Here is a 15,297-nt window from a genome sequence, read left to right on the forward strand (position 1 = left end):
CTGACAGAGCACTCAGTACAGAGTGAATCATAAAAAAGTGAGAGACATCCCGCTGATAAAAACAAATGAAAGAACAGTAGGAAGCTCAGAAAGCTGCAGTGCAAATGTCCTCCACTGTCATTCCCCCGTGCAAAGCTATGGAAGATGAAATTCATCTGGTGGAATGTGCTCTGATGTGCTTGGGGGATCCATCCCAGAGGAGAAATATGCCTGTGAAACAGCATTGGACAGCCAGTATAACAGGCCCCTGAGATTGGTCTCTGTAGTGTATGAACAGATGCTGTAAATGGCACAGGACAGCCGTGTATGCGACGTAGCAGGCCAGTGCACAGACCGGGCAGAGGAGATGAGATATGGCTGGTCCAAGCTCCTAGTAGTGGAATAACACATTAGTACATACAACATCCTGAGAGAGGCCCAGCCTCTCTAAGCATTCTCGTTCAGCAGCCAAACCCAGAAATGCTGGCATATCATTGGATAATTCCTGATCACTCCCTCCTCCTGAGAGAGAGCATCCCCACGCCATGGGAGTTCCCGCAGGCAGCCTGATATCAGCCGCTATTACATGCCCGTGCACTCCAGCTGCTTCCTGCACTCGGTCCAGGAACCGAGGGATCAGTGGGACTGGTAGGAAGGCATATAGGAGCCTCCTGATCCACTGCAAATGTGCAAACGCATCCACTCCCAGTGTAGGATTGTCCCACACACTCAAAAAGGACCGGAGAGCACACTCTGCATTTCTGCGTGTGGCAAACAGATCCACCTCTGCTCTGCTGAACCTGCCTCAAATCTGGGAGGCCAGTTCAGGATGGAGGCTACAGTTCCCCTGATGAAGGCCCCTCTTAACATAATGTCTTGGTTCAATTCTCCTGGAATATACAGAGCCCTGATGGAGAGTAAGTGTGTGCATGCCTAGCACACCAGCCATCTGGCTATGTTCAGAAGCTGTGAGGATTAGCATGTGCTGATTCTGCAGCAGCGGGGAAAAACGCTGGATTACTTTTCACATTGTGAGAAGTTCCAGTATGTTGTTGTTTGTTGAGAGACATGAGCTGCCCCCTTTCTCCCCACCACCTTTGACAAACTTGCTCCTCCCAACCCTGAGAGAGATGCATCTGTGTACACTGAGATGTGTGATGCAGTTCTGCACAAAGGCACCCCCGCTGACAGGATGTGGGGATTTTTCCAGTAGGCTAAATTGGAACCTACAAAGGGGGGTGGAAACCATGCATGTCCACTGATGCACAGGGTCGATGTGCATGTGAATGAACCATTTCTGCAGCCATCTCATGTGGAGGAGGCCCAGGGGAACCACCACATGATCCGCTGACATCATGCCCAGCACCTGCATGACAGAGAGCCGTCTCACCATTGTGAGGTGAGGAGGAGAGACATCAGCGCCTCCACTCTGTTGCAAGAGCCAAGCTCTCATGCTGGCTGAGTTTAGGCTTGACAGATGTGGCATCAGTTTTGTTGTCTGCAGTACTGCTTCCTCCCTATAGCTAGTCAGCAAAAGAAGATTGTCCAGATAAAATAATACCTTCATCACCTTCCTGCTAAACAGCTCCAGAGCTGTCTCCACACATCTGGAAAAAGTGCATGGGGCCAGAGAGTAACTAAACGACAAGAGGGTGCACTGGTACTAAATTAACCTGACATGCCAGATGGTTTGTTAAACTGAACTATCTGAGAGGTCGTCCTTGGAAACTTTGGAAAAGGGCTAACTGCAGTGTGTAGCCTTTGCTGATCAGCCTGCTCATCCAGCCATCCATTGAACATACGCACCGCGACTCTGAGTAATGCCCTGAAAGCAGGCACACATGTATTTGCTGTACTGCTGTTGCAGTCCATGGAAACGAGCCAGTCCAGAGCCCTCGCTGCCATTGCATGAGGGTTCTCTGGTGCAGCCCATGGTGGGCTTGGCTCAAAAGGGCTGAGTGGAAGCCCCCAGAGGCTGCATCACACATGGGCTCGCAGCCAGGCACTGCTGGGGAGGAGGCGCGTAATGCATGGAGAGAGCAGCATCATGAAGTGGCCGTCTAGGAGGAGAGGGCTCGTAAACATGGTATTCAGGTGTGTTCACACTCCCACCCACAGAGGGATGAGAGGAGACACTGAAAGTGCCACAGAGGCATGCGTGTGCTGTGTACATGAGGTGCAGCAGCGGCGCTCATGGGCTCATTATCACACATTTTGTCAGAAAAACTATGTGTGGGGAAAAACTCTGAGGGTGTGACATAGAAAATGTGCTGCTTCAATGACACAGAGTCCATACTGCCTATTAACTGAGAGGTTAATGGCCGCTGGCTCACACAGTGAGCACACACACACCTCCCACTCCTTAGAGCCCCTCTGACGCACCGGCTGCGCAGCTGGGAAAGCTGGCTGAGGTAGCAGTGAAGGTGAAGGGGGGCAGGACACAGCCCCGGCAGCCACCACGGGGAATTTCTGCCATTTGTACTGGTCACGGCAGCCATTAAGGGCAGACAGCAGGCTGAATCCAGGTAACATACTGTCATACTGTTTTCTGCCTCCTCTGACGCCGACTTCATAGCATCCACCATGGAATGGAAGTGTGCTGGTAGCCTTGCTGACCTCCGACACCTGTTCCAGAGGCAGCGCCATCGACAGAGCGGCTGACCTCATCAGTGAAAAAGCCAGCAAAGAGATGTTGTTGGTCATTGCCAACACCTGGAAAGGGCATTGATAAGTGGCTGTTGTCCTGTTGGCCCCTCTCACACCAAAATAAGCCATCAGATTGAGTTACAGAGAGGGAACAGGAGGGAAGCAGTGATCTGTGAAACCCTCCACCTTGAAGACGGGTGCTTTCAGGCTTCTTGGCTCTGCCGCTGCCCCTTCCTGGTACTTCCAGATGGCAGGAAAACAAAGCCACATGGGATTTCGTCTGGCCCTCTGGACCAATGGAAAATCTCCGCTCATCTCATCTGGGGGAGTGGCATCCTGTGCTGGCAGTACAGTGAGATCTTTGTAGGCAGCTGCCTTCCTAATGATCTCCAGGAGCTATCACTGAGCTCTGGCTGCTCCGCTGGGAGGAGGGAAGCTAGGGGCAACCCACATGATATGTGGACGGAGGGGTTGGAGTCGTCTGACTCTGGCCCATCAAGCAGGTCCAGGATGTCCAGAGCTTCGACAACCAGTAAGAGTCCCGTACTGGCCACACATCCTCAGCTACAGCAGCGAAAGAGTTCGCTCTTCACTGCTTCTTGGCCTGAGGAAGGAGAGCACAGTGCAGGCACAATGACTGTGGTGTGAGAGCCAGGCCGGCGTGCTCTGGTCCCAGCAACTCTCACAGCAACCGTACAGGTCAAAGCTCATGATGTAACCGGACACACCCGGAAACCACTCACCATCTTCAAAAACGTTCTCCTTAGGATAACGTTGGTCTTTGGTGCTTGCAGCGGTAACTGAAGAAAATTCTCAATATTATTTATGCTCAAGGTAAGACCATGAGTGGGGCCCATCCAGCAGGTGGGCGTGGACTGAATTTTCTCAGTGCTGCACGGGCATGCAAGGGATAGACCCACTAGCAAGCCTCAAAGGGTGAAGCCTATACAAAACAGAACTGTCAAATAAATGTTGTTAAGTAAAAAGTACATTATTTCCTTCAAAAAATGTAGCTGAGTACAGGTGTAAAGTAGCATAACTAAATAAGCACTTCCATGTTTTACTTTTACCTTGTGCAGTTTTTGACCACACGTAGCTCTGGTGAGTAATCATTTTAATAGTTTTGTATTTCGTGGAGGGACATAGAAACACCCATGCATGTGCATGTGATACAAGAGCAGTCCACCTGACAGTTTCACACTATTCCACTGATCAGCTGTTGGTGGCGGTAACATACAAAGAAATGTAGCAATATGATTTAATGCATGACGAGAAAAAGTCTCCAAAATGATTATGCACACAAGAAAATTACATTAGCAATAGTTTAAACTAGGGGTGTGCCTGAATACAAATACAGTATTTGGCAAAGCACAAATAGCTTTTTTTTTTTTTATTAACATTTATTTCATACAAATATTTTTAAAATTATTTGTTTTCAGGAAGAAAAAAAAACATGTTAAATACCAGCGTGCAGGTCAGTTACATCACTATCTCAGTCTCTCTCCTCTGCTGCGCTGTTACATGTATCAGCAGGTCTCAACTAGGGGAGTCACATCCACCTGCTACATGACGAACATTTCCTAATTTGGACATCACTCCTAGAGTTGGGGGTGTTCCCCAGAGATAAAGCTGAGCTACTGCCACAAGCCAAGTGCTTTCAAGGGACTCTCCATAACCTGTTGTTCCCCTTCTCCTTTCCACAAATTTAGGTGGTAAAAAATAGGCAATAAATGAAAAGTGCAAAGCAATGATCGCCTTTGAAGTTCTCTACATGTTACATGCTGTGCTGTCTCTCTGTTATAGGTATATAAATAAGTTGAGGTCTGTCTGCTCATTAGCGATGCACTTGGTTTAGCTCAGTAGTCAGCGCAGTTGTCTATGATCTGGGAGACTTTATTTTGAGAACTAGTGTGGGGACCTCCTTCAAGGTTTATTCACTACACTTAAACACTTATTCTAATGCTTTAATATCCTAAAATTAAAAGCATGATAATAAAAAAAGGATTTTTACGCCTATTTCTACTTTTATTCAAATACAAATACAAATACAAATATAAATAATTTTGCTGCCTCAACAAATATAGATACAAACACAAATACTGGGCTCTCTGCACAGCCATAGTTTAAACCCTGATCAACATGAACCAAAATGCCACACAAATACCACCTTTGACACTACATTCATTCAACTCTTCGAAGTCTTAACAAATTGAAAGCTTTATTGTTTAAAGTATATACAAGGGAACTATATTGCATTTTAAAGATTTTATCTCATCTAACCCCTTTAAATGCATTAGCAAGGTGTGGAAACAAAGTAAATGATTCAATTTCATTCCCATTGAAACATCTGATGCACCTTTTCCGTGACCACTATATCCAAAGAGCAAAATGGACAACTGTTGGGAAATATTATGCCATCCTTGAACAGAAATCTGGCTGTAAATTTATAAACCATGAAATTCATATTGCATGTGCCATTTCTTACTTTGATAAGTTAATAACAATAGCATATGATGACAGAGCACCAGCTCTTTGTAACCACAAAATCTCATGTGATCAGCGGATATCCTCCATCTGTGTTTAAGTAGTATAAAAGCCCTGCCATGTTCACGGGAGGGACAGGTTTACAAGGTTACATTGTAATGAGTCTCTTTGCCTGGCCATTCCCTCATCTGATATGTTCCTGTTGCTGCTGTTAGAGCCCAAATCATGCTATCACTGTGTATACAGGGCTAGCCAGGTCCATCATTAATACTGCTCTTATCACTGTGTCCGCCATGATTTCCATCCAAGGCTTTGTTATCAGTGAGACCCATATCAAACCGTGTCTGTCTTGTTGGGACATACAGCAGAAGATTTGCTACAAGGCACACTGTCTGTTAGCTGTTGCCTGTTGGCCAACAGAACACACCACAACCTTGACATTAATGATTCAATGAGCACAGTAATTGAGTGCCTTTCTCATTTCCTGGCAGCTACAATACAAAGCTGGTGGTGGACGACAGGAGAGATACAAGAGGAGGAGGATAAGAGGGTGAAAGAAAAAGGCTTATGGAGGGAAAAAAAATAAAGGTAAGTGAAAGAGATAGGAGTGAGTGAGGAGGATAAGACATGGAGGGAAGGAAATAAGGAAGGTGAGTAAAGTGTGGGGTGGGATGAGGAGAGGATCAGAGGCAGAGGACAGCAAGGAGAGAGATAGCATTAGCTCATCATCCCAGTGGGCCTGGCGGTGCTCTGAGGTTGACAGTCCTAAGAGCTCCTGTCCTTCAGCCTGCCCATGTGCCTGTAGCATTATCTCCCACTTACCATGTATTCAGAACACCAAATCACATTCTTTTTAAACTTACTTTAGAAATAATATAGGCAGTGTGTTATAATTCCTGCAATGAGCTCCATTAAGGCATGCTATTATCTCAATTTCTCACCTAAATCTACCATTCTGCTGAAGTGGTGTAGCAGCAATACTGATATATTATGGTGTAATTTCTAGTGGTCATTGGGAACCTGGTGCCAGTATGATATTCTAATGAACATAATCATCACCATTTCCACCTTTTTTACCCTTTCCTTCTCCCTGGTTTCCTTTGGTTTCAATGATAAATCATGAAATCACAAAGCCACCTGAAAAGAGGTTGAACTAGAGTTTATTTTAGAAAGAGCAGGACTCTAACAATCAAACAATGTTTTTGTTATAACCAAAAGAGTCCACTACAGGTTTTATTTCTTGTTAATCATCCCAGGTGCATCCCAAGTGCAAATGAGTCCCTGATTTGATACTAGAATAAAAAAAAAAACAGTAGAGGGCAGAGCTCCAGGGACATTTCTGAATGTTCTCTTTCCTTTATCAAGGACGAAAATCTCTAAATTCTCAGATGAAAATAGGCAAAGTGGAAATCACTTCAAATAACTTTTCCATCCATTAAACAGAGTCTGAAAAATACATGACAGTAGCATGATGTACTTTGTTTGAAGGAATAGTTCTGGACAATACGCTTCTTTGCTTTCTTGCTGAGAGTTAGATGACCAGTCTCAGGTTTGTACAATAAATATGAAGCCGGTTAGCTTAGCTTTGCACAATGCTACCATGGCTCTTTCCAACGGTAACAAAATCTGCCTACAAACACAGCCCAAACGATCCCAGAATGCATTTCACACCAACCGGCAGCAGCAATGGTGGAGATTTTGAGGAATTATACCACGGCCAAACAGCCAGTGCCGTGGATGCCCCAAAGTGTGGCTGTAATGTCCCCTCTGAAATTAACTACCCACACAGCTAGTTTGGCATTCCCTGTTTTGAACTGGCTGTTACGCCGTTAAAAGAAATTTGCAGATTTCCTCATTTAAAACTACACGTGACACAGCAAACAAACAAACTGAACATTTCTCAGTGTCACCATCATCACGCTGGACATCAACAGTAGATTTCTCCCACTGCAAATATATGTGTAACTTCAATATAAACATTAACAGCTAATCCGTTAGCTTACATTAGCTAACAGTTAACATTATGTGATCAGCACGACAGCTAAACACTGTACAGTGTAAGTATTAATACACATTGTGTTTTAAAGTTAGTCAAACACTCTCCCACCAGGCTCTTGGAAGCGGTCAAAAATAATTTTCTCTGGCAGATAGCATTATAAGACTGCCTGTGACACCTGTCTGTGACGGTGGTATCTGGCAGCTTGTGGTAGTAGTAGCAGAGACGTCGGAAGATGCTTTGGACTCATTTTCACTCGTCATGAATTTGTTTCCTCTGTGGCAGAAAAACACATTACATGATCCTTCAGATTCTCTTGCAGCTTAACCTGGACTAATGAAACACTTTTAGTACTAACTGACTCTAACACGCTCACTATATACATATATACTATAGACATTAATACATTTGCTAGCCTAGCAACATTAATGCTGCCAACAACCCATAATGCAACACTCCATGCAGAAGTCGGTTTTACACCGGTACTTTATCCATTGAAAAAGAATATCTGATGTTGTGAACAAGCTATTAGCGGAGTGTATGCAAATTAACCTAGTTCGACATGCGTAACTGGTCAAAAATACTCTCAGCAGGTAACATCCTTAACCAGGATATTGCTGCATAATGTAAGCTAACTACAAACATACAAAGAAGAGTTTATAACTTGATGTGAGATCTGATGGGTTGCTACTCTTTCAGCGCAATGCAACACTCTCACACACACACACACACACACACACACACTTCTCTGTAAGCAGACAGTCACTTCTCAGTTAAGACAGATCAGGAGAGTCTGTTGGCTGTTACTTGACTCGCAGCTATCATCCTAGTCTATCCTTGAGAAGTTTCTCATCAGTGTGTTTAATGTTTAAAGTGTAAATGCTAATAGTTGCATGGGTGTTGAAACTTGTTCAGATTAATTTTGATCACCCTTACCCATTCATAGACTTTATTTTATCATTAAAATATAACAATAACAATTAATATAATGAATTGTTCACATTTTCAAAAAAATCAGTAAAACAGCATTTTATGGAAACATCAAACATTCAGTGTACAGTTTTAATAAACTCAGTACTGTTTTTCCAATACACTGACTACTAATTGTTGATTGTATACTGTTTTGTCTCCATACAATGTAATTATCACTTATTGTTATTGCACCATTGGTTTTGGTCTTGGTGCCCTACATTTTGGCCATGATGCCCCAATAAATTTGTATTTATCAAAGGCCAAAGTGGCCTTGCCCTAAAAATGACTTAATTCCAGGCCTGCTAACAACTGTAGCTGCTGCATTAATTTGTCTGAATGTAAAGTTAAGTTTCATGTTTTTACTGGACAGAACAACAGCACTGCCTGTGGGGCTCTATATGTACAGATATCACCATCATCATTTCAATATATATAAATGTATTAAAATGAACAGATCAATCTATATTAAATTTTGTTTAATATAGACAGACAGAATAACGTAATTTACTGCATCTCTCTGTCAGACATTTTTCGTTTTTTGTGAGAAAAAACGTATAAGTGGAGCTTTAAATTGAGATTATTTTTTTCACAGTACATTCAGGTAGTTGTGTTGAACCCTAGCTAGTGCTGTCAATAAGTACACTGCTACAGAGAGAGGCAGAGAGAGAATGGACAGGCTCTTTTCCCTTCTCGAGAGATTAATTGAAAAATAAAAAAATATTGAATGAATTAAAACAAAGTAATTGTTTATTAATACATTGTTTATTTCATTTAGAGCGGTCTTTACAACTATTGACAGTATAAATAAAGTGGATAAGGAGTGGAATAACAGGGTCTCTGCAGGTCCTTAGTAGTCTTAAATCATTGTTATAAATATTAGGCCTTAGAAAATGTGTTTGTGTATATTTTGGTTCAACTGAGCAGGGAATCCCTGGTGGTGCTGCTGGACCTGGATGGGCTGCCACAATAATAAAAATAATACTTCTGGCTCCATTTCTATTAACTGTGTCCAAATAATCAATTGCAGCTGTCAAGGTTGCTAGGCGACAGGAGCGGCACTTTGTAACGCAAGGTTAAGTGCGGGACCAGCTAGTGACGCAGCTGGAAATCCTCAGTAGACCAGACCATCTCATTTAATGACGTTCAGTTCCAGCCTCCGCAGTCTACGAAGGACAAGCCTTTGTAGACCGCATCCAGGATGTGGCCCCTGAATTGGGACACAGCTTATTTCTTGGCCAGGTAGAGTAACTTCCTGAAATCTCTGCTGGTTGCTGGGCAACATGGTGATGACAAAACTCAAAAGAAGATGTTTTTCCAACCTTACCCTAGTACTTATTTTAACCTAAACCATGCTCTTTCCCTAACCTCAACCAAGTAGTTTTTGTATCCAAACTATAACCATAGTGTTTTCAGATCATAAAATGGATGTATTTTTCCAACTGTGATTTGAAACAATTGTGGAAGGCACTGATAAATGGTGCCTCCCTTTTATTAGAGGCATCAGATCAAAAAACACTTACTGTACATGTGTTGTTAAAACAATATATTCTGACATTTAATTTTGAGGACTGTATTTTTTATGTACAATAATTTGGTTTCATTTTTTATTGCTGCTTTAATTCAAATTTGCTTTATTTGCTTGATAATTAAGTAATTAATAATAAGTATGTTATTGCTACAGCATTGTACAAGACCAACAATGAGATATTATAATTCAGAATGTGAGAAAAAAAAGACAAGAAATGCTGCATCATTCAAAGCTGGGTGGTCTATTTGTATGTCAGGAACCTTTCATTGGAGGACTCACTGAATGGACAATTTAAAATAAAATAAAAAATCTAAAAAATGCAGTTTTCAGTTTAAATTATGCAATCTTCATACAACTTAATGATTTAAATGTAAATGTTTTGTTTGTTTTTTTGTGTTTTTTTTTAACAGTTCTAACAGTTTTTTTAACAATCATCCAAACATCACATTTAGGTTTGTTTCTTGTTTCTTCACCAAAATACCCAACCCTATTACACTGGGACCTTCCAACAGACAATTTAAGCAACTAAAGTGGTTTCCCCCAGCTGTAGACCAAAAGATTAAATGCAAAAAAGCAGATTTTACATAATCACACCTCTCTTTTTCCCTGGACATACATATTAAAGTTCTATCTAATACGTTGAGGAAAACCTTTACCTGGGGTGGCATTATTTTTCCCTCCAAGTTGTATTCAGCGCAAGAAAAACAGTTGCGTGCCATATTGACATAATTTATAAGAGATGCAGTTGCACATGTTATGCCTCTGAAAATGGGGAGAAATAATCACGAGAGTGATAGGGTAATGTTTCCTCAGTGAGAGCGTTTACTTGAATGAGGAAAATACTGCGATTTCCCCTTGATACGTGGATGGAGACAAAAGCAATCGATCCCAAGCTAGCAGATTAAGACTACTTTACGGATCACTGATAACGCTATTATAGCTGAACTTTTAACAGTGCATAATGAAATAAACAATAAATGAATTAAGAACCTTTGAACATTTTAACCCCTTTTAACATAATGAATTTCTACTTTTTTCGAAACCATTTTTAAACACATCTTATAAATTGTTTCTCATGCGCGTATGATCTTTTTAACCTTATCACAGCATTTTAAATGTACTGTCTTTTTAAGCTTGTACAGCCCATTAGTGTATCATTATTTTAACTTAACTATCACACACAGCGCACATGGATGTTAGAGTGACACTGGTTGAAAAGAAAGGATGCTAGTAGTGGGTCTAATGGCAAAAAAGTAACCCTAATAGGGTGTCTTGTCTTACTCTATTCTGGGATCCTGGAATGATTCCTTCACATAATGATACAAATTAAGTTTATTGATTGCAACTACAAATTAGTTTCTGCATGGGTGTTAAGCCATTAGGACAAGCAACACATTTGTATGCAACAGCTGAGTGAAATTTTATTTTCTTACTACTGCATGGACCAAAAGCAACTGTCCATGCAAGGTGCCAACCTGCTCATCAGGATCTAATCGAATGTACATTCAAACACACACCACTGGTGTAGCCATCAGGAGCAATTTGGGGCTCAGTATCTTGCCCAAGGACACTTCAACATGCAGACTGGAGGAACCAGGGTTTGAACCGCCGATCTTCCAATTAGTCGATGACACGCTCTACCTCCTGAGCCCTGCCCACCCCACCCCAGGACTCTCAATTCCAAAGACATACTGTACATGCAAGTCCCCATTTCTCCCTTAACAAAATTCTACACTGAGTGACTGACAAAAATAGAAACCCATATGAATTGTTATTCAAAGCAATCCTGTAATAAATAAACCAGTTGCCACTTACAGTACAACTTGTAATTCTTGTCAACAGTGTTGACTGCAATATGCTCTTTTTTGATGCTTTAGTTTTAGATTTTTTAGTTTGCTTTAGTTCATGGTGTTGTATATGTAAGCCAATATGCCTACAATATGGCCTTATTTACACATCATTTCAAATGTCGTTCTTCCATACATGTAAAAACACCAAAACACCATTCAATTCAACACCATCACTAAGTGCAGTCTCAAAACATAGAGTTGAGTCACACAAAAAATCTCATCTTTTCAGTAAATTATGCAAGACGTAACTAAAAATCCTGCAAATAAGTATTTACATCTAATACTATCTTTAATCATACTTTGTACACAGGCCATGTAGTATGTTTCTGTGGTCCCTGCCCAATCAAACACCATTTTAATGCACAATATCGGCATCAGCGAATTCTGCCGATTATGAAAGGCCAATATGTCGCCCTTTCCTCCACCGCCTGACAGTGCTTCCCTTGATGGACTGTGTCACCCTAACGGTCCCAAAAATCCAATATTGTGCATCCCTAATGCTAACAAAGCATACATCAGTTGTGACCATCTGAGTGATGTGTGACCTTCCCCACCTCTTTCAACTCAACATATTTGCTTTACATAAAAATGAATCAACTTCAGTCTTTGTTCATTAGGAGATACAATTAATTGTTTGGCTTCTCACTATGCAACATGAAGAATGACAAGAAAAGGCATTTATTAAATTTGAAATTACCAGCAACCACAAAGAGGAGAAATGTTTTATTAGAAGTAGTACTTGCAACTCTAGCTGCTAATTCCTGTACACTCCAGTGCTTGTAGATAATTCTGTGTTTTTTGTACACTACTGCAGTGCCTATTCAAAACATGCCTGTTTGGAACAGAGGCCAAGCAATCAGTCAGCCTGGTATTGCTGCTTGCAGTTTTCTCAAGAACTGCTCATTCAAACAACTTCTCACTCAACACTGTGCGTCCTTGGATCCTGAGCAATACACCTGCCATGACATAGTTGCGTCCCCTAGCAATGCTAGAGTATAGGCGTCATTTGGATGCAAAAGCTCACAGCAAACTTGAGATAATCAACTGGCTGCTGTCATTGCTGACAGCTAGCTATTTGAGACCAGGCTATTTCCAGGAACAAGAGATCTTGAGAGCTCACACTCGAAACTGTACTTCCTTGGATCCTCAGCAATACACAGACAGACAGACAGAGATTCGTTCCATTTTAGTTAGATGAACAAAGTCAGTAATGTAGGGCCAGGGATATGTTCACTGCATCTGAGACAGCTTCTGACAATCAATCAAAATGTTTATGCTTATGTCACTAGTATTTACTTGTAGTTCTTTTTCTTTTTTATCTTAAAGTGTGTTCCCTTCAAGTAGCATGGGACCTGCCATATTCCATTATTTAAACCTAAAGGTGAAACTTACAAATGTCAACAAAGTTAGGAGGAAAAAACTTACCCTCGAACCAAATCAAAACAGAGGAGGGTTAATTGCTTGAACTGTGTTTGTTTGTTTGCTCGGAGAATGGAGTCAGAGGCCTGCGCTTATACTCCCAGTCTAAAGCCCTGAGAAGAATTGACAGGCATGCGGATAAAAATAGGAAAATGTGTGGTAACTCAACCGAGAGTTTATACATGATGCTATGGATATGTAGGGTATTGCTGTGCGTTGGTGGTGTAATTACAATGGATTAATTGAGATGGATCTCTGCTACATGCACACTTTCTAACCCCACAGAACATTCCTGATATCCGTCTACTGACTGGGGGTGGGTGGGAGGGGCAGTGCCACCTCCTGCTGCTCTCTACTGCCTTGCATGGTTTGAAATGAATGCCCACAATGGCAGGGGGATATCTGTGGTGTCCATTATTAGTTTCCATCCTGACCATTAGTAGTTACACAGCTTTTATTTAGATTCAGTTTAGACTTGAAGATGGTGAAAAGATGTTGGTGAAAAGATGTTCAAAACATGTTCAAAAGTGAAATTTTTTTCACCAACTATTTCAAGACGATTAAACATTCAAATTTACACCATATTTCAGCGGGATTTGCAAAGTGCTACATGCACATTTGCTACAATGGATGCTGTCATAACTATTAATCACAAAATTTACTGTTTTAAATTTTTGCTTGGAGAAAAGAGCAAGAAGTTTTTGTTTTGTTAGATAAAAAAAAACACTTATTTCCACCATTGTTTTTTTTAAGTTAGACTAATCTGTCATGCCTTACAAATCTTTGAATTGATTAAAACCGTGACTATAGCCCTAGAATCATAATTTCTTGTCAGACTTTGGAAGTAAACAGATTGATAACACACAAAAGTGATTGATCATGAGTGCTGTGCACTGTGTAAGTGAACAAATAAAAGGTAAATGGGTCAGTGAGTGTGTGTGTTTGAGTTTGGGCGCTATGCATCCATTCTCAGGCCAGACCGTCTGACTCAGCCGCCTGTCAGCAGGACGAGGCAGATGGGAGATATAAAACGCTCCATGCCTTGACAAGGTAGTCTGTCAAAGTTAGGGAGAACAGTCACAGGGGTAATGTTTTGACAAGGCATTAAATGTCTCCTTCGCAGACGTCCTGTATGTCATTCCAGTAGATTGATGTACATATACAGATGGCTGTATAATGCATGCCTATGGGGATTCTGTATGCTCCTGTCTTGACTTTTGTTATCCTCTGGTCCACATTACCTCACATGTCTAATGATTTGCCTTTAGCTGTGTCTCTCTGAATCTCAAACATCGCTGTATAATTGAGTGATTAAAAGGTGATTAAAAATGACTTTGAAAGGTACATTTCACTGTTACATCAGTATTGCTTCATTCCAGACATGATGTATTGCTTTTGCTGCCTACATTATGTTAAATGTAAATACTGTACGTATTTAAATTATTCTTTCTCCTTGACAGATTGTTTTTATAAATGTATGCCCTCTTTTACATGTCATTATTGGCCATCATTTGTCTTTTTAGGGTTCACTGCACTTAACAGTTTTGTGCAAGACCTCTCCTGTTGTTTCTTTTCACCTCACTCTCCTGTGTTCATCTCCCATACATGAGTCTGTCAAAGTTCAGATATCTCAATTCAGAATGAGACAATTATTCAGTCTTTGCCACAGGGCATGCCCTGAGCTCCAACCGACCTTTTGCCCTGTATCTATCTGAAATGATCTGTTTGGTTACCAGAGTTTTTTCTGAAATCTTTAAATGAGTGGACACCACCTGAGGCGTTGCCTGAAGAAATAACAGTGCAGTATGATGATGTGTTTACATTTCTGCTGTACTGCTCTAAAATAGGTAATTCTTTACATCGCACAGAGCATCTGTGGTATCTAGTGCCTGCTGCAGATGTAGCAGTTAAAAGAGCTAACAAAGCTGTGAAATAAATTGTTGACTGTTGACAGTATGCGTAGTATGTCGTGATCATTTATGGTTTGAGCATCGAATTTTAAGGATAATTTCTTGTCAGAGAGTGTAAGAAAATAAGGATTTGAAGACAATGTTATATACTGTATATGTTGTCTTGTCGATTGTCTACGTTCCAATATTTTGTTCGTGGAAGATCTGATGAGTTCTGACCTACAGGCTGAATATATCTCATGAGATGATCACATTGCAAGACAATTCTGGGCTTCGTCCCCAGTAGGAACTAGTGAAAAAAAAAGTCAAGCTATGAAATAAATGATCCATTCACAATTATTTGAGCATTAGTTGCAGTGGTTAAACAATATGTCAGGAAACCAAACACATAAATGATGAAAAAATAAAATAAAAAACTGAAGTACCTTTTTATTTGAGGATAAATCTATGCTCTGATTTGACTATATTCAAATAACTTTATATTAGGATAATAATGTAGGGAAAAACCAAAAC

Source organism: Thunnus albacares, chromosome 7 (genome assembly GCF_914725855.1).
Source record: "Thunnus albacares chromosome 7, fThuAlb1.1, whole genome shotgun sequence".
Classification (NCBI taxonomy): domain Eukaryota; kingdom Metazoa; phylum Chordata; class Actinopteri; order Scombriformes; family Scombridae; genus Thunnus; species Thunnus albacares.